General features: G+C 38.0%; 1 long non-coding RNA gene across 2 annotated transcripts in view; it reads left to right on the forward strand.

Moving 5' to 3' along the window:
- Positions 1-23,623, forward strand: part of LOC144616681 (uncharacterized) — a 42,997-nt gene that overhangs the window by 1,609 nt on the left and 17,765 nt on the right. The window contains exons 2-3 of one of the 2 annotated variants that reach the window (XR_013556241.2): positions 3,435-3,592; positions 11,375-13,668. This is a non-coding gene — a long non-coding RNA (uncharacterized LOC144616681). Of the gene's footprint in view, positions 1-3,434; positions 3,593-9,874; positions 13,669-23,623 lie in introns of those variants that run through there. The other variant, XR_013556240.2, reaches the window with a different exon arrangement.

Raw genomic sequence — 23,623 nt, forward strand, 5'->3', positions numbered from 1 at the left:
TCAATGCAGCTATCATGGCAGCAGCTTCCACAAGATCGAGATGTTGGAGGCTGAAGGGCTCTGAGACAAATCTGTAAGCCAGAGAGCCAGGGAGTAAGGCTGTAGGGAATCCTCTACTTACCATATTATTGAACTAGTTTAGAAAAAAAAAAAAATCTTTCACAGAAAAACATGGCTATATAAGCTTCTAAGAGCCTTCAAAGACGTGCCACTCACTGCATCAAAATATCCTTATCGTTTAAGGAGGCAACCTCAAGCTGAAGATCAATTACTAGACGTGCTGGATATCTTCAGCATCAGCCCTCCAGATGTTCTTTCCAGCCTCCTGATCTGCTCCTTCCCAAGACAGGCCGACCTGTACTTTGCATCATCTCAGGTCCCATCCCCTGCCTTCTGGTTGGATTCCGCTAATGGGAGGTAGCGACAAGAGGTAGGTAGGAGACGTGAGGATGGGAGCAGAATGAAGCAGAGTGAGGTCAGAGGTCCCTCCCTGTATGACCAAGGCTTGGCAGTAGCTCGTTCCCTCTGGAAAGGGCCACACAGCCCCATTATACTATAGCTACAGTTCTCTCTCTCTCTCTCAGGGCTCTGGTAGCTTTTCCCTTCTCTATCCCTTTAAGCCAATGGCTGGTAAGAATCCCCACTGTTACTAGCCCTGGGGAGACTTTACCATCCTTTGTTGGTTTCCCTTGAACCTATCTACACCCTTGTAAGTAGCCTCTTGGTTAAACTCCCTGAATAAGGCCCAATCAAGTATGCCTTCTGTTTCTTGTGGGACCTTGACTGATCCCTTCAGCATATCAAGGGTCTCCTTGGGGTGATGCAGCAAAGTACAAAGGCCAATGGGGAGTAAGTTAGAGACAATGCAGAGGTAAACTCCTCCTTTTTCCCACTTTCACCTATCAGCCAAGGAATGCATACATTTAAGGGAGAATGGTAATCAACAAGGGCTATAAGGAATCCTTCTGAGATTTTGTCCCAGGTCATAAGTTCCTGGCCTTAATGATCGCTGGGTGAAATGATCCAGAGAGCTTTCTTCATGCTCATCAGAGTACAAGTGGTTCTTGCATAAGTCATCATTTTGCTGACACTAAGAAAGCTAGGTAACTGTCTCTTTTCCAACAGAGGAATACATCTGAGTTTCTCTTACTGTCCTAAACAAAACCAAGTGGGGACATCCAGAAAAACTGAGAAGGCTGAACCATTTGGGGAAAAAAATGAGATGTTCAGGATCTGTGGAGAGTCAGAGTTCCACATAGGAGGTCATCATGGCCAGAAGATGATTGTTTTATGAAAGGAGATGTTGAATCTAGGATGTGGGACTAAAACAAAACACCAGCCCAAAGGAGGAAGGACAAGGAACACACAATGGACTCCTGAGACCTGGGGAGCAAGGAGTTATGGCAGGCAGGCCTGGAGCAAGCAGCAGAGATCCTTACTAGAGGCAACTGGTGGGATGGATGTAGGCACATGGTCAACATTATAGAAGGGTCAGCAGCTGATGTCATTTTCCAGTCCGTGGAAAACAAGTGAAAAATGACTAAGCTCATCCTAGTAGAGCCCACAAAGAAGACCCACTCAGAGAGGGCATGGGGCTCCTTATCTAATTGACCCCACAATTAAGGCCCACATTAGATCCGCCTCTCTGAATAAGGAAAGCCCATCAGTGCAGGTTAGGAGCCCACGGGCCAGAAACAGAGGAACAGAAATAAAGCAAACATTGCAACTAAACTGATTTATTATAAATAAAGCTGGTGTTGAAATGCATTCTTCTACTAAGATAAAAAGCCATACAATGAGAGCTCTTCAGGCAGCTCCTTCACAAAAAGGAATAGTATCCTCATCTTGCTATCAGCATTTGTTTAAGTAAAGCTACATAAAGCCCAACATTCCTCCAAATATCAAAGATCAAAGATCAAAAGAAAGGAGTGAGTCCCTGTTAGAAACTTGACTGAGTGTTTTCTGTGCAACTTACAGGTGAGAAAGCAACCTTTTGAGTTCATCTTTTCTTCCTTATGTCAAATAGCTCTTCCATTGTCCCTCCCAAATTCACAATCGAGTCTAGTTAGGATGGTGGTCAGCAAGCACCTAAAGTTGAAGCAGTGAGCAGTTGAAGAAAATACACATAAAATGGGAATGAAGCACACAGTAAGTCAGAAGTATTCACTAATTGAAGATGGAGGACAACATACAGTCCTTAATGAGGCATGAATTGTAGTCATGTTGGAAAGGAAGAGCAAGAGGGAGAGAAAGGCTGGAAGGCTCTCACTCCTTAAAGTGAAAGGAAATTTGGGAATTCCATCTTTCTTAGAAGGCTGACCTTGACCATCACAGTTACATCATCAGAATTTGAAAACATATTAATATGGAACCTATTATATATAGAGTCTGTAGTAACACAAAGATAGTACCTTTCTTGGCCAAAAAACAATTCTTTTCCCATGTTGCATAAAAGACCCTCTTTCCTGGAATTATTAATTTAAACATATATACATTAGATATATATCATATATAATGATGCATAATAATTATATATACATGTGATGATGTAGAAGACAGAGGTGCATAAGATGTCTTCTTTATCACAACTTAGTGGGAGAAGCTGTTACTATGTATCGAATTAAAATACAATATGACAAATGCCATCAGAGAACAATATAATTAATAGTTGCCCAGTGTTCATTTAGTACCTTGTATATACAATTATTAAAATCCATAATACATTAGTCTGTCTGGAATTATTACATGTGCCCCCATAATCTCTTCCCCAGCTTCTCAAAGAGGATCTGTGGAACCTTTTCATCTGGACCACAATACTTATCACAGTGTCCAGCAAGTGTTTGGTGTTTTAATGAGGATTAAATAGATAATTCTATGAAAGTTCTCTGAAAAATATAAAATGTGATACATATACAGACAGCCATAATTGTTTATTCCGTGGAGTTAAAAATAGAAAAACATTTAAAATAACCCCTTTAAAAGATAAAAGAATGCCACTATTTTTCTTTAATAATTAGAACATTGAGAAGAAGGTAGATAGTATATTAACACGTCCAGGCAAAATACACTGAAAAGGACCAAAGTCTACTGGAGACCTAGTGGTCAGATTCTACATGTTTATTTCCTTTGAAACCCATCCTCATTCCCTGGAAAATTGTGAAATTTCCATCATCGTAATAATTGTGTTGTGACTTAAAAAATTAAAGAAACCACCACATTCCAGCTTGTTTAGTATTTCCACAGTGGAAATAAATGATAATACAGGTTTTACTGAGAGTTTCCATTTGTTGAACACAGCGGGTAAGTTGGTGGCAGCTGAGCTCTGTCGATGAGAAATCAATTTGGGTTAGACTGATAAGGAAATTAAACCGCTGTAGTGTATCAGAATGTGGTAACGTACCTTTAAATCTTGGCCTTCGTGATTTATTGAAAAGAAGGAAGTGACTTATTGGAAAGGAGGAAGTAAAGAAGAAGACAGCAGCGAGAGGAGTTAATGATGATGAAAGATGGAAGACATGGTCGTGAAACCAGCTGGTTCCTTCCTTCAGTTTTTGCACCTGTGTTTTATTGCACTTAAAGGGAGAACACCAAGGTTTGTTTTGTCTTATTTTTTCTCTTCTTTAGGCATGGGGGAAAAACTAGGGAAAGAATGATGGTAAGATAGAAATAAGAAGAGAGAGTTGTGAGTAAAAATGAAAGAATTAATGAAGAGCAAAGACACAGACACCTGAGAACTTAAAAAAAAACAAAAGGAAGGAGAAAAGAATATGGGGCAGAAAACAGGCAGAATTGGTCCTTTTGTGTAAAGTACCTTTGCCCCAAATCACAGGACAAATACCTTGATAATGGTTTAATACTATGGTTTTCCTTCTACTACATTATGTCCATCATTCTACCTCCTGTTCTAAAATGCTAAACACCAAGCACCATCATTCCCTCCTTCCTCCTCTAACCTTTAGTGTTTTCACAGTTTTCTTTAGGCAAGAATTTCAAGACGAGATATCTTCAAGTTTGGAGCAAATGGGTGGGATTATTTTTTCCAGAACAAGAACAAGCAATTCCATGTGGGAAAAGAGATGATCAAAAATTAAGAGTGGTCTAAACTGTTGGAGTCCCAGACACTCTGAGATTTTAGAAATGGCTGACCCATAGGCATCACCCCTAAAATTGGGATAAATATCTCTGCAGGTTACAGAGTCGTAAAAATGCAATGAGTTAATGTTCCTAAAGCCACCAGGGACAAGGCACATAGCAAGAGGTCAGCAGTTGTATTTTGAATGAAGATTTGTGCTTGAATTGTTTTAATAACTGAAGCATTAAAAACTTAAATTCTGTGGGGCGCCTGGCTGGCTCAGCCAGTGACTCTTGATCTCAGGGTCGTGAGTTTGAGCCTCCTGGTGGGTGTAGAGATTATAAATAAATAGACTTTTGATTATAAATCAACTTTTTTTAAAAACTTAAATTTTGTTTAATTTGGGGAAATGCTTATTCTTTTTTTTAACCTTCTTATTCTTTAAAACCTTTGAGATGTAAAATCCACAAAACCAAAGCTATTCCAATAGAGATGTTCAAAAGAGTACTGAGAACGTCCCTCCTAATGAAAACCTGATCCAAGATATCCCCCTTTTTCAAAGGAAAATCTGACCTTGCACTCTTTTCTAGCATCATGACCTTAAATCTTTCCTGTCAAGAAAGATCTCCAACCTTCTACTTTGTAACATTCATTTAAACAGCACAAGGCATGAAGGCATCTCTCCAACTTTCTCCTTCAGCCTTTTTCTTTCAGACTTCCGATAAGGAGATAAAATGGAGATAGAGTAGGTAAATGCTTGTACATCTAGCTGTCTTGCTAGTGAAGTATTGTAGAAATAAATTCACGATGGCAATTTCCTCAAAGGGTCAAAAACGAGCCAAGTAATTTAATTTTAAAAGTGACTTTAAGACAGGAAATCAGGAGTTGGTTTGTGAGTAACCCTGGGAAGGCTGAGGATTGCGGTGAAGGCACAGATCCTGCACCACCCCAAACTTAGTGAGGTCAAGCCTCGCAAAGGAAAGCTCGTAAGCCCTTTGTAGAACAATATCTTACTTTCAGGCCTCTGCCTGTCAGTCCTCTGCTCTGGTTAATATCATCAAGGGAATCCTTGCCTGACAGAATGTAATTTAGGATCTATTAAATATGATTACTTGGCCTTGAAAATGATGGATATTGGACAGAATTATAGAATCACTTTACAAAAGAAAGGTCTCTTTTACATCCTTTCTTGTGGAGCCTAAAATGAAGCCTGGGGAAATCCCTCAGAGGGGTTGTGGCATTTATAGGTTAGGTTTATGAAAAAGGGAATTGATATTCATATTAAAAACTGTGAAAATTGAGCAAGGTGAAGATAGTGAGCATGCAGACAGCTGTGACGTGTGTCTGAAGGCTGAGTGGCTTGTTGCCCAACTGATTTACTTGCTTTAATTATATTAGTAACGTGAAAGTCGACATGATTCGAAACAAGCTCTTTGGGTTTTTCATTCAAATACTAGCCCCCAGTGACCGCTTTTTATGGTCCTCCCAATTTCCAATTACTTAAAATGTTCATAGCTGAAATACTTCAGAGTTCACTGCTGGGTTTGCTTTGGAGGTGGCCTCAGTTTGGGTTTTGATTTAATTACATTTTGTTCCTGGTTATAAAAGTAATATATGGTCATTGAAAAAACTACAAAACATAAAAAATTGCAAAGAAGAAATTAAAATCACTAATAATTCTGCCACCCAGAGATTGTCATTAACATTTTCTGTATACCTACTAGGATTTATACATATATATATAAATATATATATATATATATATATATTTATATTTATTTATTTATTTATTTATATATATACACATATATATAACATAATTATATATATAATTTTTATTACTTAATTGATGTAATATCATAATATTGTTTACTAAAATTGTTTTAACTTAATACTGTAGTGTGACCATACCCCCCTATTTTAAGTATCATTCCATAAGGAGATATTTAGTGGTTATATGCTATTCATTGTATGTATATGCCATCAATTCTTTTTAAGTTTATTTTGAGAGAGAGAGAGAGAGAGAGAGAGAGAGAGAGAGAGAGAGAGAGAGAGGAGCATGAGAAGGGGAGGGGCAGGGAGAGAGGGAGACACCTGCTGCCAGCACAGAGCTCCATGTGGGGCTCGATCCAAGGAACCATGAGATCATGACCTGAGTGGAAATCAAGAGTTAGATGCTTAACCAACTGAGCCACCCAACCCCCTATGCCATCAATTTTTAAATTGCAATTGGTGAGAATTTAGAAGGTCTATTTGTATTTTCTCCCATTACCAGATAACTCTGTATACCTCCCCTGTTATTTCCTTAGGATACATTTTCAGAAGAGTTACTATGTCCAGCCTTTTTACATGTGGCAAATTTCTCCTATCATGCAAGGTCTATATTACAGTAGACTACATCTTCTGACTATTTTTCTTACCAGGACCAAAACAATGAAGGTAGTAGATAAAATTGAGATTATCACCATTGTATTTCTAATTGGTAATGAATTTTGTGTTAGGGATAAGGTGGGAGCAGCATTAGAACTTTAAATTATCTCAAAAAAAAAAAAAAAAACTAACACAACAAGGAAGCAGGAAGTGGGGAATGCAGAATTATTGTTTAATTGGTTATAGAGTTTCAATTTTGTAAAATAAAAGAATTCTGGTAATGGATGGTGGTAATGGTTGCACAACAATATTAATGTACATAATACCATTAAACTATACATTTAAAAATGGTTAAGTTAGTAAATTTTACATTATATGTCTTTTACCACAAAAAAAGAAATTGGGGGGAGAAAATGACTAAGCAAATGAAAAAGATCACTACTACTAGTGTTGCAGAGGAGCTCATGTGGAAAAAGGAAATAGGCCCTCCATATTCCATGACATGGTTCTGATATTATGGTAGATGAGGCTATAATCATAATTAACATTTATATGGTACTTTACAGTTTACAGGTGCTTTTGTACACATAATTTCATTGACATAACAGCCTCATGAAGTAGTTGATTATCATCATTTTGTATATGAGAACTCTGAGACAGCTCAAATAACTGCCCAAGGTGATATAGCTGGCAAAGAGCAGAAGCAAGACATCATTCCAGGGCCGCACCCCCTTGTTTAAACTGTCTCCCTTGAAATACACTACCAAGATGGCAGCAAAGCTATTGTGCTGGCAAAACTATCAAGTGTTTTCATTTGACAAGTCAAATGTGTCATTTGTAACTGAAAAGAGCAAACCTTTAAATAGCACTTAAAAGACTTAGCTTAGAAACACTTCTTTCTGTAACAGCTTTGGATAAGTAATCAATAAAACAGTAATTTTACTAATATTCATAACAAATAATACTCCCCACTGTTGAACCCTTATTTCATGTTTTTGGCACTTTTGGATATTGAGTTAAGTTTTTAAATTCTCCCTCTCTAATATATTTATCATCCTAAAGGGGAACACATGCAACATCACCAGGTATCAGTGTGGCCAGGCAAGGTCATAGGGAGAGGAACTGAGCCCACAATAATTTAGAGTCAACAGTTTCTCTCTTCACTATCTCCCATCCAATTAAATACAAAAAGAAATGTTACATTTTTCCAAATTAAATATTAGCATAAACATAGATTTTTTTTTTGCTCCCTAAATTTTCTTCGCCTATTTTTTGGGTGCAGTATCTGATCAAAGATTAACAAGCTGTTATTGGCTCTTATATCTATCCAATATCATCTTCAATTTTGATAGATGATTCCTCCAACTTTTCAAGATTTCTTAGAGTTCTGTCCTTGATGATTCCTGAATACTTTAATCTAAAAAGCAGGTAGTTTTGGTAAACAGAAATCTGATCTGTGAGATTTATTTTGCCTGTGAGCCCATTTGTCTTTGGAATTAAAAGTATCAATAGATATCATGAACATTTCTTGTTCTCATATATTGACTAAACTCATGCCTTTAATACACTTTTTATGGACCTGCTCTGTACCTAGTTCTACAAAACTAAATAAGACACGGTTCCATGGAACTCTCATTATATTAATAAATAGAAAAACTAACACATACTATTAATTAAAATGAAATAGAGTAAGTGCAGTACTATAAGTATATTCACATACTCTGGGGTCACAGAAGTATTATATTTGCTCCTATGAGTAAGAGAAAGCTTCACAAAGGAAGAATCATCAGAGTTGGGACTAAAAGGATGAACAATTTTTCTTAAAGAAAGGGATGGGAAGGTTTATGCACATATATTATTTTGTCCCTTGTTTTATGATTAGATATTTTTCTTCGATTATAGTATGAAATCACACAATATCATATACTCTGACTGTAACATTACAAACATCTTTAGGGGCACCTGGATGGCTCAGTCAGTTGAGTCCAACATTCACTCAGGTCATGATCTTGCAGTTTGTGAGTTCAAATCCCCTGGCAGTCTCTGCTGTCAGAGCAGAGCCCTCTTTGGATCCTCTGTCTCCCTGTCTCTCTCTGCCCCTCCCTTGCTCTCTCTCTCTCAAAAATCAATAAACATTAAAAACACCTTTAGATTTCATAGCATTCTCTGTAAATTCACCAAACTATCATCATTCACTGCACCTGCCATTGAGTAGAATTCATTGTTGATCAATAAGCATTAAGCTTAATTGTGAAGCTCCTTGATTAATTTACCACTGCACTGGTAGTGTGAGGATGCCCAGCTGCAGGGGACACCATTTATATGAACACTTCCCTTGGGGTCCCTAGGCAGTCTTCTGCATACTTATGGATTTGTGGTATTTATCTCCCTCTACTTTGTACACAATTCTATTTTAATACTGCATTTTCCTTTCCAGTTGAACTATACTTAACGCAGTAGAATTTTAAGAAAAAAAAATTCTTCCTAGTATTTATGACAGCTACTGCTCCAGTTAATTTGGTTAAATAGAATTTCTGGAACAGTAGTTATGATTTTCTAAGATACTGTATCATCGCCTCTCTTAATTTCTTATGCTACTTATATAATATGGATCACCGCACAATGTAAATCCCCATTATATACTTGATGTTGATGGTTTCTGGTCAGTTGATGTATGCCAGGTTTTTTCAGAAATCATACCAGCTTTGAGATTCCTGAGCAACTATGCTGTATATTCCTCTTTAGCCATTAATTGAATTTTGAAAAGGAATTTGATATATTTCTAATTTCTTTTTTTCATGGTAAATCAGGGCATAAATCATCTATTCTCTACAACCCTGAATGGCATCAACTGTGCTTGTTCTTTGTTAATAAATATTTCAAGTTATCTTAAACTATGCTTAGATATTTTTACATATCTCAAACAAATGGATAATAGACCAATAGTTAGATGGTTCTCCTCTACAATCTTACTTCATGTTTTTTCCAGAGTTTTATATTGGATCTCCTCTACCCCATTAGATTCCTTTAACTTTGATCTGTCTGCCTAGCAAGGACTCTAAACAATAGCATTCTCCTTGATTTAGATTTTAGCCCATCAGAGGCTGTGTACTTTTTGAAGAAAAGGAAATTCACTTAAACAGAGTGGTTCGGGGGCGCCTGGGTGGCGCAGTCGGTTAAGCGTCCGACTTCAGCCAGGTCACGATCTCGCGGTCTGTGAGTTCGAGCCCCGCGTCGGGCTCTGGGCTGATGGCTCGGAGCCTGGAGCCTGTTTCCGATTCTGTGTCTCCCTCTCTCTCTGCCCCTCCCCCGTTCGTGCTCTGTCTCTCTCTGTCCCAAAAATAAATAAAAAAAAAAAAAACGTTGAAGAAAAAAAAAAAAAAAAAAAAAATTAAAAAAAAAAAAAAAAAGAGAAAAAAAAAAAAAAAACAGAGTGGTTCGCACATTAAATATTAGCTCATAAGAATGAGTTCTGCAGGACTTTCCAGCTCTAGGATTCCGTGTGTATAATGGCAGAGTGAAAACAACAGATTGTAATTGTATGAATGTCATCTGTGTTATGTCAAAGAGAAAAACAACTTCGTCCTGAATCAGATCAAATAGAACAGTCCAAAAATTTTTAATAGAGGTGAAAACTTAGCCAATTAATTGAATTGGTTAGATATTATTTTTCAGTGGTTAGATAACACATACTGAAATTAAATTTTCTAAAAAATATTAATTAGTACCTTCCCAAGGGCTTTTTTTTTAAACGTTTATTTATTATTTTTAAGAGACAGAAGGAGACAGAGCATGAGCAGGGGAGAGGGAGAGAGAGGGAGGGAGACACAGAATCTGAAACAGGCTCCCGGCCCTGAGCTGTCAGCACAGAGCCCAAAGTGGGGCTCAAACCCATGAATTGTAAGATCATGACCTGAGCCTATCAGACGCTTAACTGACTGAGCCACCCAGGCGCCCCATTCCCAAGGGCTTTTGAATCCCATCAGGTTTATTTTATTTTTTGGAATCTTTTGCAATATGGCACATCTGTGCTGAGGTGTCTGCACAGAGTCATGTGTGATCTCCCCACTATAATATTTCTGTGTGGGGTTTCTCACATATTGACCTGCCCCCTGACAAAACAGGAGGTCATGGCAACTAAGAAACCAGTGATTTTGCCCTGAACACAGATAGAGGAAAGCAGATTTTTTCTGTCAGTGGATCAACCTTTTTCCCATTTTTAGTGGAGAACTTCTCTGTAAATTATTCAGGAACAAACTGAGCCTTGGTCAATGCAAAACCAAAAATATCAATGAATTATTTTTTTAAGACTTGAAAAGAGCGGCCGCTTTCCTGCATTCAGGAAAATATGTCCATCTTCTTGTAATTTATATGCAGTTGCAGGGAATTGCCTAGAGTGTTTCATTAGCAACATGTTGTCCCCTGCAGGGGCAATAATTCACCTAGTACACTCTTATTCTCTTCCTAAGCAAATCTGGGGATGAATAACAATAATGATTTTTATTTTCATTTCAGTCTTTAGAAATCCTCCTTTATTCCTACTCTGCTCTAGTTCTCTGGAATGATGAATGATGACCATTTATAACCTAGCATACTGAAAGTGTCATGATCTCATCGTTCGTGGGTTTGAATCCTGTGCCAGGCTCAGTGCTGGCAGTGTGGAGCCTGCTTGGGATTTTCTCTCTCCCTCTGTCTCTCTGCCCCTGGCCCACTCACTCATGCGTTCTCGGTCTCTCAAAAACAAAAAAAGATTAAAGAAAAAGAAATGCAAATTCCCAGGCACTATCCTAGTCCTGCTGAGTAAGAAACTCCAGGCCCTTCTGAGTTTTATAAGCCCTCCAACTGATTTTGATAATCGTTTGCGTAAGAACCACAATTCTTGCTCTGCAGTACTGATACACCTTCACTTCCTGTTCACTCTTCCTCCCACAGACCCTTCAGCCTCATTTCTTCCTCAGAGCTTGGTCCTGGCTCCTTCAACCTCCTTCTTTGCATTCTTCCCCCGAGGAGATCTCACTCATCCCTTAGTGGGATCTCACCCATTTCTAAAAGAAAAAATCTATTGACATGGAGTGATCATTACCTAATAGCAATAGCCTCTTCTGGACTTCTCAGTAAATGCCAAATCTCACCTCAGTGGCCTGTTCTTTTCAGAAGTTTCTCTAATGCTGAATGGACTCATATTAAACCTCTTATCTGATGGTAATAAAAGTTAACCCTTGTTGAGCAATTAATATGTACTGTCCCAAACATATGTGTATATTATGTCATTTAATCCGCACTACAGCTCTATGAGGCAAGTAACATTAATAATCCATTTTCCAGGTAAGCAAATTGAGGCACAAAGTAGCTAAGCGAGAGCTCAAGGTCATACAGGCAAGAAGTAGTAGAGAGTATATTAAAAGCCAAATGGTCTAAGAGATGATTGTTACTCAGCAAGTAAGAAAAACCTAGTCTTATAAAGCAAACAGGAAATTAAGCACTTTTCCTTCTGCCATATGAAGACCATAATGGAATTTTTCCTAAAAGATTGTCTTAAAAAGCAGGAGATGCACCTTAAAATTTATGTATTCTAAATTGGGGGTTGGGGGGGAGAATTCCCCCAGGCAGTGACCTTTATTACTAAGATTTGATTTGGAAGCCAATTTTTATAGCTCAGTTAAAAACTGCTAAACCCAGTCACTTATATAATAGAAATGCTGACGTGACCTTAATTCTAGAGGTGCAAAGGGTATAATTGAATTTAAGAACAATGTACCTCATCCATTAAGTCATTAAATAGATCGTAATAATCTGACACATTTGGTAAGTACTACATGAAAGTGGTTAACAATGGTATGCAAATAAAATGAGCTTACACGATTAGCTGCTGTATTTTCGGTTGTGTTTGCCAAATATAACATTAAATTACAATACAGTCATTTAGAAAATGTTATGGCAATATATTTTAAATGTTCCTGAACATGATGCCAACATAAAGAAAGGGAATGTTAGAATCTCCAGGATATTGCCAAGTGCCTGTGTGTAATTCAGATAGCTTTATATTTACAGTTAATAGAATTAAACTTAATCAGGAATACATCCTTTTGAACCAAACTTCTGGAGTTGCCCTGGTGAGATAGTGCATCTGATTGAAAAGTATATATAAAGATGCCAACTAAATGCTAAAGTCAGATCATTCCTCCCCATAGATGAATATTTGGCACTGCTGAGAAAAAAACACCCAGATGTTTGGCATCATATAACCAAATACCTAAATCCAAGTGAAATCATGAGTTAAACACACACTTAGGGAATTGAATCAATGGAGACATCCAGTGAGGCTCGTTTTAGCTCAAACAAAATAAAACAAAGCCAAAACAAAATTTCTTGAGGGCAGGGCTAGAATCTGAATTTTCAATTCATATTGTCTCAATTCTTCATTTAATCTGACTATTTATAGGACCAGTAATGAAGCGTACTAATCATTTCAGTGTAATAGAGAATCCAGTAGAGCAAAACACTGGGCTTCAGAACTCTGACAATTATTTTAATCAGATCTTCTGTTTTATTTCCTTATGCAAATGCTAATATAACAAATAAGAGTTAGTAAATAATAGTATATCTAATAAATTATCCAGGTTCTTACCTGTTGGTCACAATAATTGCTAATATATTCAAATGCCTTATGTTATATTTATGCATGGGCAACAAGCCATGGAAATGAATATACGCATTTATATAAGAGATATATAACATGGTGACCTAAAAATCAAAAAGGTCAAAAATCGCTGTCTTAGTAAAAGAAATAAAAATAATTAAGGGTTTAAATTGAATATAAGTGACTCAATTACTAGGATAGATCAATTACAAAAATGACTCCTATTTTCCCCCTTCTTACTACATGTCTGTTCATCTCTTCCCATCATGATGTGGCATTTATTTGTCCCACCTCTTGAACTGAACTGTCCTGCAACTTGACCTCTAGAGTGTGGTTGATATGAGGGGGTGTCACAGTTAATGGAGGCCTCAAGAGACATTATGCACCCCCACTTACTCTCTTGTTCCTGTTCCTTTGCCCTGAGAATAACTCTGAGCTAGCCTGCTGAAGAATGAGAGATCCTGTGAAAAAGAGCCAAATCGTCCCCACTGGAGACATCCTAACCCACCAGTTTAGCACAGATGCATAAGCAAGACCAAGAAGAGCTGAGCCTGGCACAGACCAGCACAATCCACCCCGCTGATCGGTAAGGCTTATGGCAAATAATAAATGGCTGTTTTAAGCCACTGGGTTTGAGGTGATTTCTTATGCAGCCATAGATAACTGATACAATTAGTGTCAGACAATATTTCTATAGCAAAATAATGCAAATATGGTTATCTCTAAATATTAATGATTCTTGAATTTACATACATTTGTGATATTTTTAGTGCACTGTCACAGTCTTGCTTGTGTAATAAAGAGGACAAATGTGATTATCCCAATTTTAAAGATAAGACAATTAGACAGGAAAATGAAATCACACAGCCAGCTATTACTGAGGTGAGGAGTAGGGGTAAGGATAGAGTAAAGTGTAGAATCCAGTTCTCTCTACATCCACATCAATTTCGAATAATCCTTATGACCTTAGCTGGCTTCACTGTGAATTTGACTTAAGGACAAAAATATCAGCATCATGGTACCCCAGCTAACATGGCAGGTTCCATCTTCACCATTAGAAAAACTAGGGTATCACTGCCTCCAAAAAAATCTACTAAAACAGAAAATGAAAATATCCCCCAAACCCCAGGAAATTTAATATTAATTGTTGTTATTATTTTGTTGTTGGATGTCTTAGGCTTCTGTGATGTTTATCCTTCATAGAGATAAAAAGGGAGCAGGAGGAAAATTCACCTCTCTTACTTTAATGTCAAACTTTGAACTACTTAATAAACCAATTAAATGAAAAATTCAGAAAGTACCAATCTTTACATTGAGATAACCACTGAGCAATCAATGATAATTAAAAAAATCAATTGGTCTTCTGTAGTAATTAAATTTGTCCACTTAGATATAATTGATATTGTTCGCAACTAATTATCCAAGTAAAGGCTCTGAGGGACTCTTAGAGACTAAAAGATTGAGCCAAAGAGTCTTCCTAATTTGAAATTGGACCGAATGCCATGTTTTCTCAAAAACCGATTAAGTCTTCCCTAGAAACATAGTATTGAACAAACTCAAATAAGTCAGGAAATCAGTATTAAATTAGAGGCAGTTTAGCATACTATCTTGTACTCTCTGTGTGACCGAGGGCTAATCACTTAACCCCTGTGTTTCAGCCTCTTCATCCATAAAATGGAGATAATACCAATGTCTACCTCATGGAGTTGCTATAAGCATAAGTTATTAGTAGTAAAATATTTAGAACAGTAAGATGTGTGTTCATGTCATTATTAGTTGTCCCTTGGTACCCTTCGGAAAGAATGGACAGATAGTCACCCATCACAAGTTTATTCCCAGGTTTTATTCTCACTTGTGTCTAATTCCTGTGGGCAGTTTACATCCAAGGATTACTTCCACCCTTCCCATCTTTGAGAATCAATTGTTCTTCTTGAGATAAAAGGTGGCTAAAATAGGGGAAAAGGAAGTTCACATGTGCCGTGTGGCATATCTGATTACAAGTTATTAAGCCAATCCTTCCCTCTCTCTCATAAGCAATTCATTTCCCAGCACCATAGGGGAGGAATAATAAAATAAAATACAGGATGATCTCATCACTGATGCTTAGCATTTGTATATTCACTTAAAAAGGTGGCAGAGCAATTTAATACAGCCCTCAGGCGGCCTAAATGACATGTTAGCAAGTTACATAGATACGCTATTACCTATTTATTCTGAGATTCAATGCAAAAGTGTCAAGGAGATCCCTATTTAAGTACACTAAATTACTGACTCCTGGGGCTAGAAAGTACTGGGAGAAGCTATTAGCTATTGAACCCATCTCCTGGATAAGAATCTATGGCGCGTATAGATGCGAACTTTTCCGAAATCTAGAGAAAGCTATTAAACTATCTTCTACGTTAACATCCTCACTCTTCCAAGAAATTCTTTTCAAGGTGTTCTGGCGTCAGCATAAGTACATGTGCATTTGTTCTCTCATTTGATGGTATGAAAACAGCTGGTGAGGCTTCTGACCCATGCAGCATTTCTTTGAATTCTCTCCTTCATCCCAAAATTGTATTTCCCAGTACCAATAGTGATGTGGAGAAGAAAGGCAAAAGAAATGTAGATAAAATTAAATTTCCTTATAACCTGCAGCCCACTGACAAATACTGGAGACAAGCACATTCCTCCAGGAACTCCCAACTGTCTTAATGTTAATGCTTTGCTAGAGGGAAAAACAACCTTAGCTTGACCATAGCTAGGCCTCCAGTATCCTGTAAGTCTTCTTTAACATGAAAGTCCTTTTAGAAACTTCCCCATCTTTACCTCCCCCAACTCCCAAGTGTATAATCAGTTGCTCTTCACAATCCCAGTGCAGGGTCCTGTCCCTGTGCTTTAATAAACACCATTTTCACATCAAAAATGTCTCAAGAATTCTTCCTTGGCCATTAGCTCAGAACCCTAACGCTTCAAACCACATCGATAGCACAGCTTCATCTGAATAACATCCACTTATCCTATAAGGATTATTGTCTTCTATCCTATAAGGTTACTGTCTTCTAATATGAGATTAAATTAAGAATATCCTATACACTCTGATTCTGAAAATGCAGGAATCATCACTTGAGCTTTGAATCCAACTATGCCTTCTCTAACCTTCTAAAATATCCACCGGTCAAATACGCATTAATCAAAAAAAGTGTATCTGAGGTCAGATACATCTCTATTATTACTTCCAATAGTGAGTGAGTTAAGCTATCTGGCCTAGAATCAGAATTCAAGCAGAAGGCCAGCAACAGATGAAAAGAGCACAGTTCATGGTGTTGCCCGACCATAAGTCAAGCTGAGGGCAAAGCACAAGCTAGCACTCCTCCCCAGGTGGGACATGTGTGATATTCCTCAGGCACTCCCGGGTGCCCAAGAACAAAGGAAAGGAAAGAAAACAAATGGTTAACTGATAGAGATCATAGTAATGCAGGACATGAGTCTTCATCAGTGTACATATGTCTTAGTAAATTACAAGAAAAAGGCAATCTTATCAATAGCCTAATCTCCAGAAACCTATACACTCAGTTTCCGGGAGTCCTAATATCACTCTCTGCTCACTAGTGATGTGGGGGAACAAAGGCAAGAAAGAAATGGCAGGTAAAATTAAATTTCCTTATAACCTGCACCCCGTTGACAAATACTTAAGGCAAATACAGAGTATAATATTTCTCCAGGAATCCCCTACTGTCATAATATTAATGACTTACTAGAAGAAAAACAACTTTAGCTTGACAATAGCAAGGCGTCAGGTATCTACTGAATCCTTTTTAGCATATCAACTCCTTCTGAAGACCTCCCTTTTGTCTTTACCTCACCCAATTCCATAGTATATAACCATTTACTCTTCAAAACCCCAGTGCCGATCTTTCTGCAGGTCCTGTCCCCATGCTTTAATAAAATCACCTTTTTTGCACCAAAGATGTCTTCAAGAATTCTTTCTTGGCCATCAGCTCCTAACCCTCATCACTCCAAAACCCCATCAATGGCACTTTGGAGTTCCTAAGTAAATGCAAAATTGAATATAAGTAGATGTATGAGTAAAATATAACCAAAAACAAACTGTCAGGTTTTGGGGTTTTTTTTTTAGATTTTATTTTTTTACTGAAAAACAATATTTTTTCAGTGTATATTAATAAATATGAATTTTAATGACATTGGGAACAAATGGAGGTAGATGCATGTGCTCAAGCTGCCATTTTGAAACCATCCTCTTAATACCATGATTAAATAATTAATAATTAATTAAAAATTCATCATTATTAATATAGCCAGACAACAAGAAAAGGAGCTAGTATCAGACCGGAAAGTTGCAAGAACTATTAGACAGAAAAGCAGGATAAAAACTAAAAGAGAAAACAGAATAGGGAAATCTGCAGCCCAAATAATCAAAAGGTAAGAAAAGTCTTTCTCTAGGAAGCCATGGTCCTGGGGTAGCTCTTTCTGCCCATGAGGACTGTCCCCGTGCTTTAATAAAATCACCTTTTTGCACCAAAGATGGCTCAAGAATTCTTTCTTGGTCATTGGCTCCGGACCCTGAGGACCCCACTATCACCCCAAAAATTTCATCATGTAGCGCCCACCTCTGACAGGCAATCTCCACCTCAAAGTCTGTTTCCAGGGGACTGACCTATGATACTGACTTAGCCTTATGAAATATACCTCAAGGAAACAAAAGAATTGATGATTATTTCTCAATAATAAATAGAAAAAGAATAATGTAGTAAAACAAACACCATTTTGCAGACTTCTAATTAAATAATGGATGTAGGTAGGGGAGCCTGGGTGGCACAGTCGGTTAGGCGTAATCATACTAATAAATGGTACTGAACTATATAATACAATAAAATGACCAAACTGATCAAAATCCTTATTGATTTAAGGTTAAGACACAGAGAGCCCCAAAAAATACATGAAATAATTGAATAGATATGTTAAATCTTAATCTCCTGTATGAAATTATGAGTAAAAAAGAATGGCTATTTTGAAGGAAAATGTAATTCTAAAGACACAAAATGATAGCATTCAACTCACATAATCAATGATACTACAGAACAAATATTTTTAAGAACATTTAATTTTTCACTATGGAATAATTAGAACAGAACTTAGGGAAAAAGGAGATGCTTTCTATTAAAAGTTGCCTGATAATATATAGGACACCAAGTTAAATTTGTATTTCAGATATAAATAATAAATAATTTCTTAATATATGTCCCAAATAATTTTATTTGCTATATCTGGCAATCCTAATTCTATACTTTTCTTCCCAGTTTTATTGAGATGTAATCGACATATAACTCTGAGTAAGTTTAAGGTGTACAATGTGATGATTTAGTATATGTATGTATTGTGAAATGCTTTCGCTTGTTTTTTTAAGTTGATTTTTTTTTCTTCCACCATTTGACTACCTGTGCTAAAATGTTATCCATATGGTGCTTCGTTAAGGCAACTATTATTTAAAACTTCTCCTGTTAAGAAGCCAATGGAGATTTCTAGCACTGTCACCTTGGAGATGGCAGTCCTAGTACAGGTATTTAATTTTGAGGTCTCAAAATACCAGCAAAAAAAATTATCCCCTAGAGAATGAGGAATCTGGAAAGTGTTTTTGACAGATCCACCACATTCTTACCCCAGCAAACGCTGCTACTTTGTTCTCTCTCCTCCTCCCCTTTCCCTTGCAATAACACACCAACAGTATTAATCAACCAGATAATGGTGGTGGTGAGTGGGGGTTGATGAGGGCTCCACTGTACTGACTGTGCTGACTTGACCAGACATATGGCTTGAGGTGGGAAAAATAGGAAACAGAATATGTCCTCTTAGTCCCAACCACAGCCCTGTAGAGATGACCCCATACATTCTATGTCTCCACAACTGTGCACTCACATTGTTTTTAAAGTACTTTCCTACACTTTCCTTTGCTACTCGGAAAAGCTCTGAGAGATAGATAGGCATCAAGCAACTGGCCAAAAGTCGCACACCTTGTACTCTTGATTCTCATCTCGGGATTCTTGGCATCATCATCTGCATAAAGTAAGTTGGGCTTTGGTAAAGTCAGGGATTCTATCCACTGGATTTCCTGTGAACTGATCACAGTTCCAGTCCCAACATTTGATTGTTCTAAGTGAGGGTCTCACTATGCACACAACCTCACATCCTCAGCTCTTTCGATCTCATACATATATATTTTTAAATGTTTATTTATTTTGAGGGGGGGGAGCGTGTGAGCAGAGTAGGGTCAGAGAGAGAGGGAGAGAGACAAAATCCCAAGGAGGATCCACGCTGTCGGTGCAGAGCCCAACACGGGGCTCCATCTCACAACCATGAGATCATGACCTGAGCAGAAATCAAGAGTTGGACACACAACCGACTGAGCCACCCAGGTGCCCTAATCTCCATACATACTTAACAAACCTTGGATTCCTGTAAGGAAACAGTGAGGGACAAGACAGAAAAGGTCCTTGTCTTCCTTGAGCTCACACTTTAGGGGGAAACAGGCAAATAGATATGTAGTAACAATAAAATGTGATGAGTGCTACAACAGAGAACTGTCAGGACATGCACTAAGAGTCTGTAACCTCTATGTTGGGGAAGCCTCCCAAGAAAGGAATGCTTAAGCTGAGACCTGCAAGACTAATAAGATAGGTGAGGGGAAAGAGGATCAGAGAGAGCAGAAGAGTATTCCAAGCAATGGGATTACATGTGCAAAGATTTGGAGGAGAAGAAAGGTGATGTGGCCATGGTGTGAGAGATAGGGCAGACCCAAAACATGGGGATGCATGAAGCAGGTCAATGATTTGTGCCTCTTCAAACAAGTATACTTAATATATCTGCTAAATATTTACTTAGAGGAGAAGTTGATTCACCTGGAGAAAAATCGGCAGAGAGGACACTAGTGGCCCCTCAGTTACTCCTCTGTAGTCCTAAACAGGGATGTCCTTTGGCCCCTAAACTTCAAAGTCTCTCAGCCTAATAAAAGGTCTGCACTTAGCAGGACCTGCTCCTTAGAACCAGTTTAATGACTGTCTTTATTACTGATCTATACTCCTGAGGAGCAGGGTGGGGGGAGGTTCGTGTCCTGCTTCCCATTCACTACCCCAAAGTCTCCTTCTTTTCAACTATAAAGCCAGTCCAGTTCTTGCTGAAAACAGTTCCCTCTACCTTGGTACATTCACATGTTTTGCTTTAGCACCCTTCCCAGTTGGCCAGCTTTGCCACCACGTGAGAGAGGCAGATGAGCCTGGAGAATCTACAGGGGCCAAGAGGGGGGCATTTTGTGCAGACTGTGAAGTCACAGGTAGGTCCTCCAGCATCTCCAGGCCCCTGCACCAGAACGTATCCAGCCTCACTGTTGATTTAGGAGAGGCACTAGGGGATGAAGCAGCGGCCCTCAAACCACCCCAACAGCAAATCAACAAGGCTTTTTAAAAATACAGGTGCCTTGGTCCTATTCCTAAGCTACTAAATCAGAATTTCCAGGGACGGAATTTAGGAGTTTGTATTTTCAACATTCTTCTTGAGTGAGTCTGATGTTAAAAAATTCTGGGACTCATTGGACTTTATGGTAAAAAAGCACAAATTTCAGAGCCAGTAAAACCTAAATTCAAACTGTAGCTCCAGAATTTATTAGTTGTGTGATCTTAGATTGAGAGGTGTTTTTTTTTTCCCCTCTCTCTCTGAGCTTCAGTTTCTCAGGTTTAAAAAAAAAAAAGAGAGAGGAAGGAGGAGGCGGTGGAGGAGGAAGAGGAGAAGAAAGAAATAACATTACTTATCTCATATTATTAGAGGATTAAATGAGAGCATGACTAGCAAGTACTGGACACAATAGTCTGTAGATGAAAGTAGTCACCTATCTTACCTGGTTTTACCTTACTGGGAATGCCACTCTCATTCTGCTACAAGCCCCATCTGCAGCCCTACTTACTGCCTTTTTATTTCCCAAGAACCTATCTTAACCCTCCTCTAACTTACTAGCAACTTGCATGGGGAATGACAAGAGAGTGGTCATTGCCCACGAGAAAGGCGCCGAAATTAAAGCTCTAAAAAAAGGAGTCTGTCTATACACCCCTCCACCCCTACTTGAGGCCCCACCTCCGGCACAAAGACTTTCCCAAAAAACTGGCCATCCCTCCTGATGACTGGATCGAGGTCGATTTGACTTTTTCTTACACATCGGGGTTAGCATATACAAAGAGTTCTGAAGTGGTAGTGGCATATATACTGTGCTCTTTTAATGACTGAAAATGGCTTTTAATTATTTACAGGCATATCTGTTTATTATTAAGAAAAAAGTTGCACATGGAGATATATATCAATTTTTTTCCTTTAACATAAATACTTAGATTATTTAGCACATTTCTCAGGATTCAGTTTTAAACTTATTTCCATTTTCCTTACAACATCCTTATGAATTAGGCTAGAGTACATTGTTTCTATGAAAAACATCTTTTCCTAATGGCAAAATTAATATACTGTACAAACCAAGAAACAGACTTTTAACTATAGGGAACAAACTGATGGTTACCAGAGGGAGAGGAGTAGAGTGATGGGTTAAATAGGTGATGGGGATTAAGAAATGCACTTGTGATGAGCACTGGGCACTGTATGGGAGTGCTAAATCACCTGAAACTAATATAACACTGCTTGTTAACTGGAATTAAAATAAAAACTTAAAAAAAATTACTATACTATATGTTCATTAGACACAATTTGGAAAATAGTGAAAATACCACATAAAGAAAATTAAAAACTCGTCTCTAATAACCACCTAGAGATAAGAAAATTAACATGTTGATGTACTTGTCTCAAGTAGTTTATAATCATATATTTTATAAAATTGGCATAATTCAGTAGATATAGTTTCTGAATCATACTTTTTCCCTTAACCTTATATTATAACTTGTTAGTATATTGCTAATCATTTTCAAAACTATAATTTCTAATGTTGATAGTACTGTAGTATATAAATATTCCATAATCTATTTCCCTGTTACTGGACACTTGGGTTTTCTCCCCCTATTTTTGGTTGCCATAAATATTAAGAGCTAGACTTCCTATTTTCTGTATACCTTGGGGAAAACAGAACTGCAGAGGTTAAATGGTTCGCTTCAAGGCTAGGACTGGAATATAAATTCTGGACTCCAGCCTAATTCTCTTTTTCATGGACCAAATTTTAATTTGTCTTAAAACTATTAATCAATACTTAGATCATACTTGGCACTTCAATACATTTTATTTACTGGTCTTCATATTTAAAGTAAATATTACTGACAATTTAGGAGGGTATGAATTGAATTATATATATAGTCCCAAAGTGGGGGTTAATGGGGGTGAAGGCGTAATTCAGAGTCCCTACAGCCCCCTTCTTTGTTTCTACCTTTCCTCATTACACCAACTTCCCCAAATGGATCACCCAGTAGGGATAACATCACTTTCTGGTTTTGATTCATAAGAAAAGATAAAGTTTCTCTGCTACTCAGCATCACTACCAAGACATCAGCCCTTACATACTTCCCCTCTTTCTTCACCTGATTTCCCAGTTCAGTTGCTCACTTTCTCTCTCTCTCTCTCTCTCTCTCTCTCTCTCTCTCTCTCTCTTTCAAAGTCTAACTAGTCTTTGGTTTCTGTAGAAACCACTGCTATTTGCTGTTCTGTCACATCATTAAAGACATACTTACAGTAGAAGAGCTATCCTGTGTCCATTCTTCTTCCACATTGCTTAGAGTTATACTTTAATGGTGTTCAGCACCAGGTCATGGAAAAAATCCAGTCCTGAGAACCTGGAAGCACAAGTTACAAGTGTTCAGCTCAGCTCCATTACAACTTGTGGTCTAACCTTGGGCAAGTTACTTGTCTCTGTGGTGTCTATTCCATCTTTATTAGATGATCTTGAAGATTTCTTCCAGTTTGACATGACATACTTTGGAACAGTGTGGTTCTTTTAGAACATCTCTTGAAACTTGCCTGTTTAAAAAATAACTTGTTTGAAGTGACTTCCTTCTGGCTATTAAACATCTTTGCTTCCATTTCTTGTATAGGTCCTACACAAGAGACAATGCCTGTATGAGGGTTCTGCCCAAGAGTTTTCTTATTGGTAGTACTGCTCTTGATCTAATTAACCAAGGCTTCTTTCCTGGGTTCTATGCTTTAGGTCCTATTCTAGCCCTCCTCTGCCTTCCTCCTCCCCACAAGGTGACAGGTTTGTCAGGATTTGCCCTCCTGGAACCTGCTGTCCTTCTAGACCAAGCTCTCCCTACCCAGGAAACCTTAAATTCCCTGCTCATGAAGCCCTGAGCCTCCTTCTGGTACTTCCTTGGGATTCTGCTCTTCTCTGTCCTCTTTTTTTTTTTTTTTAATTTCTAAAAAATTTTTGTTTATATTTGAGAGAGAGAGAGAGCATGAGTGGGGAGAGGCAGAGAGAAGAGACAGAATCTAAAGCAGGCTCCAGGCTCTGAGCTATCAGCACAGAGCCCAATATGGGGCTCGAACCCATGAGCTATGAGATCATGACC

This window comes from Panthera onca, chromosome B3, assembly GCF_046562875.1.
Source record: "Panthera onca isolate mPanOnc1 chromosome B3, mPanOnc1 haplotype 2, whole genome shotgun sequence".
Classification (NCBI taxonomy): Eukaryota; Metazoa; Chordata; class Mammalia; order Carnivora; family Felidae; genus Panthera; species Panthera onca.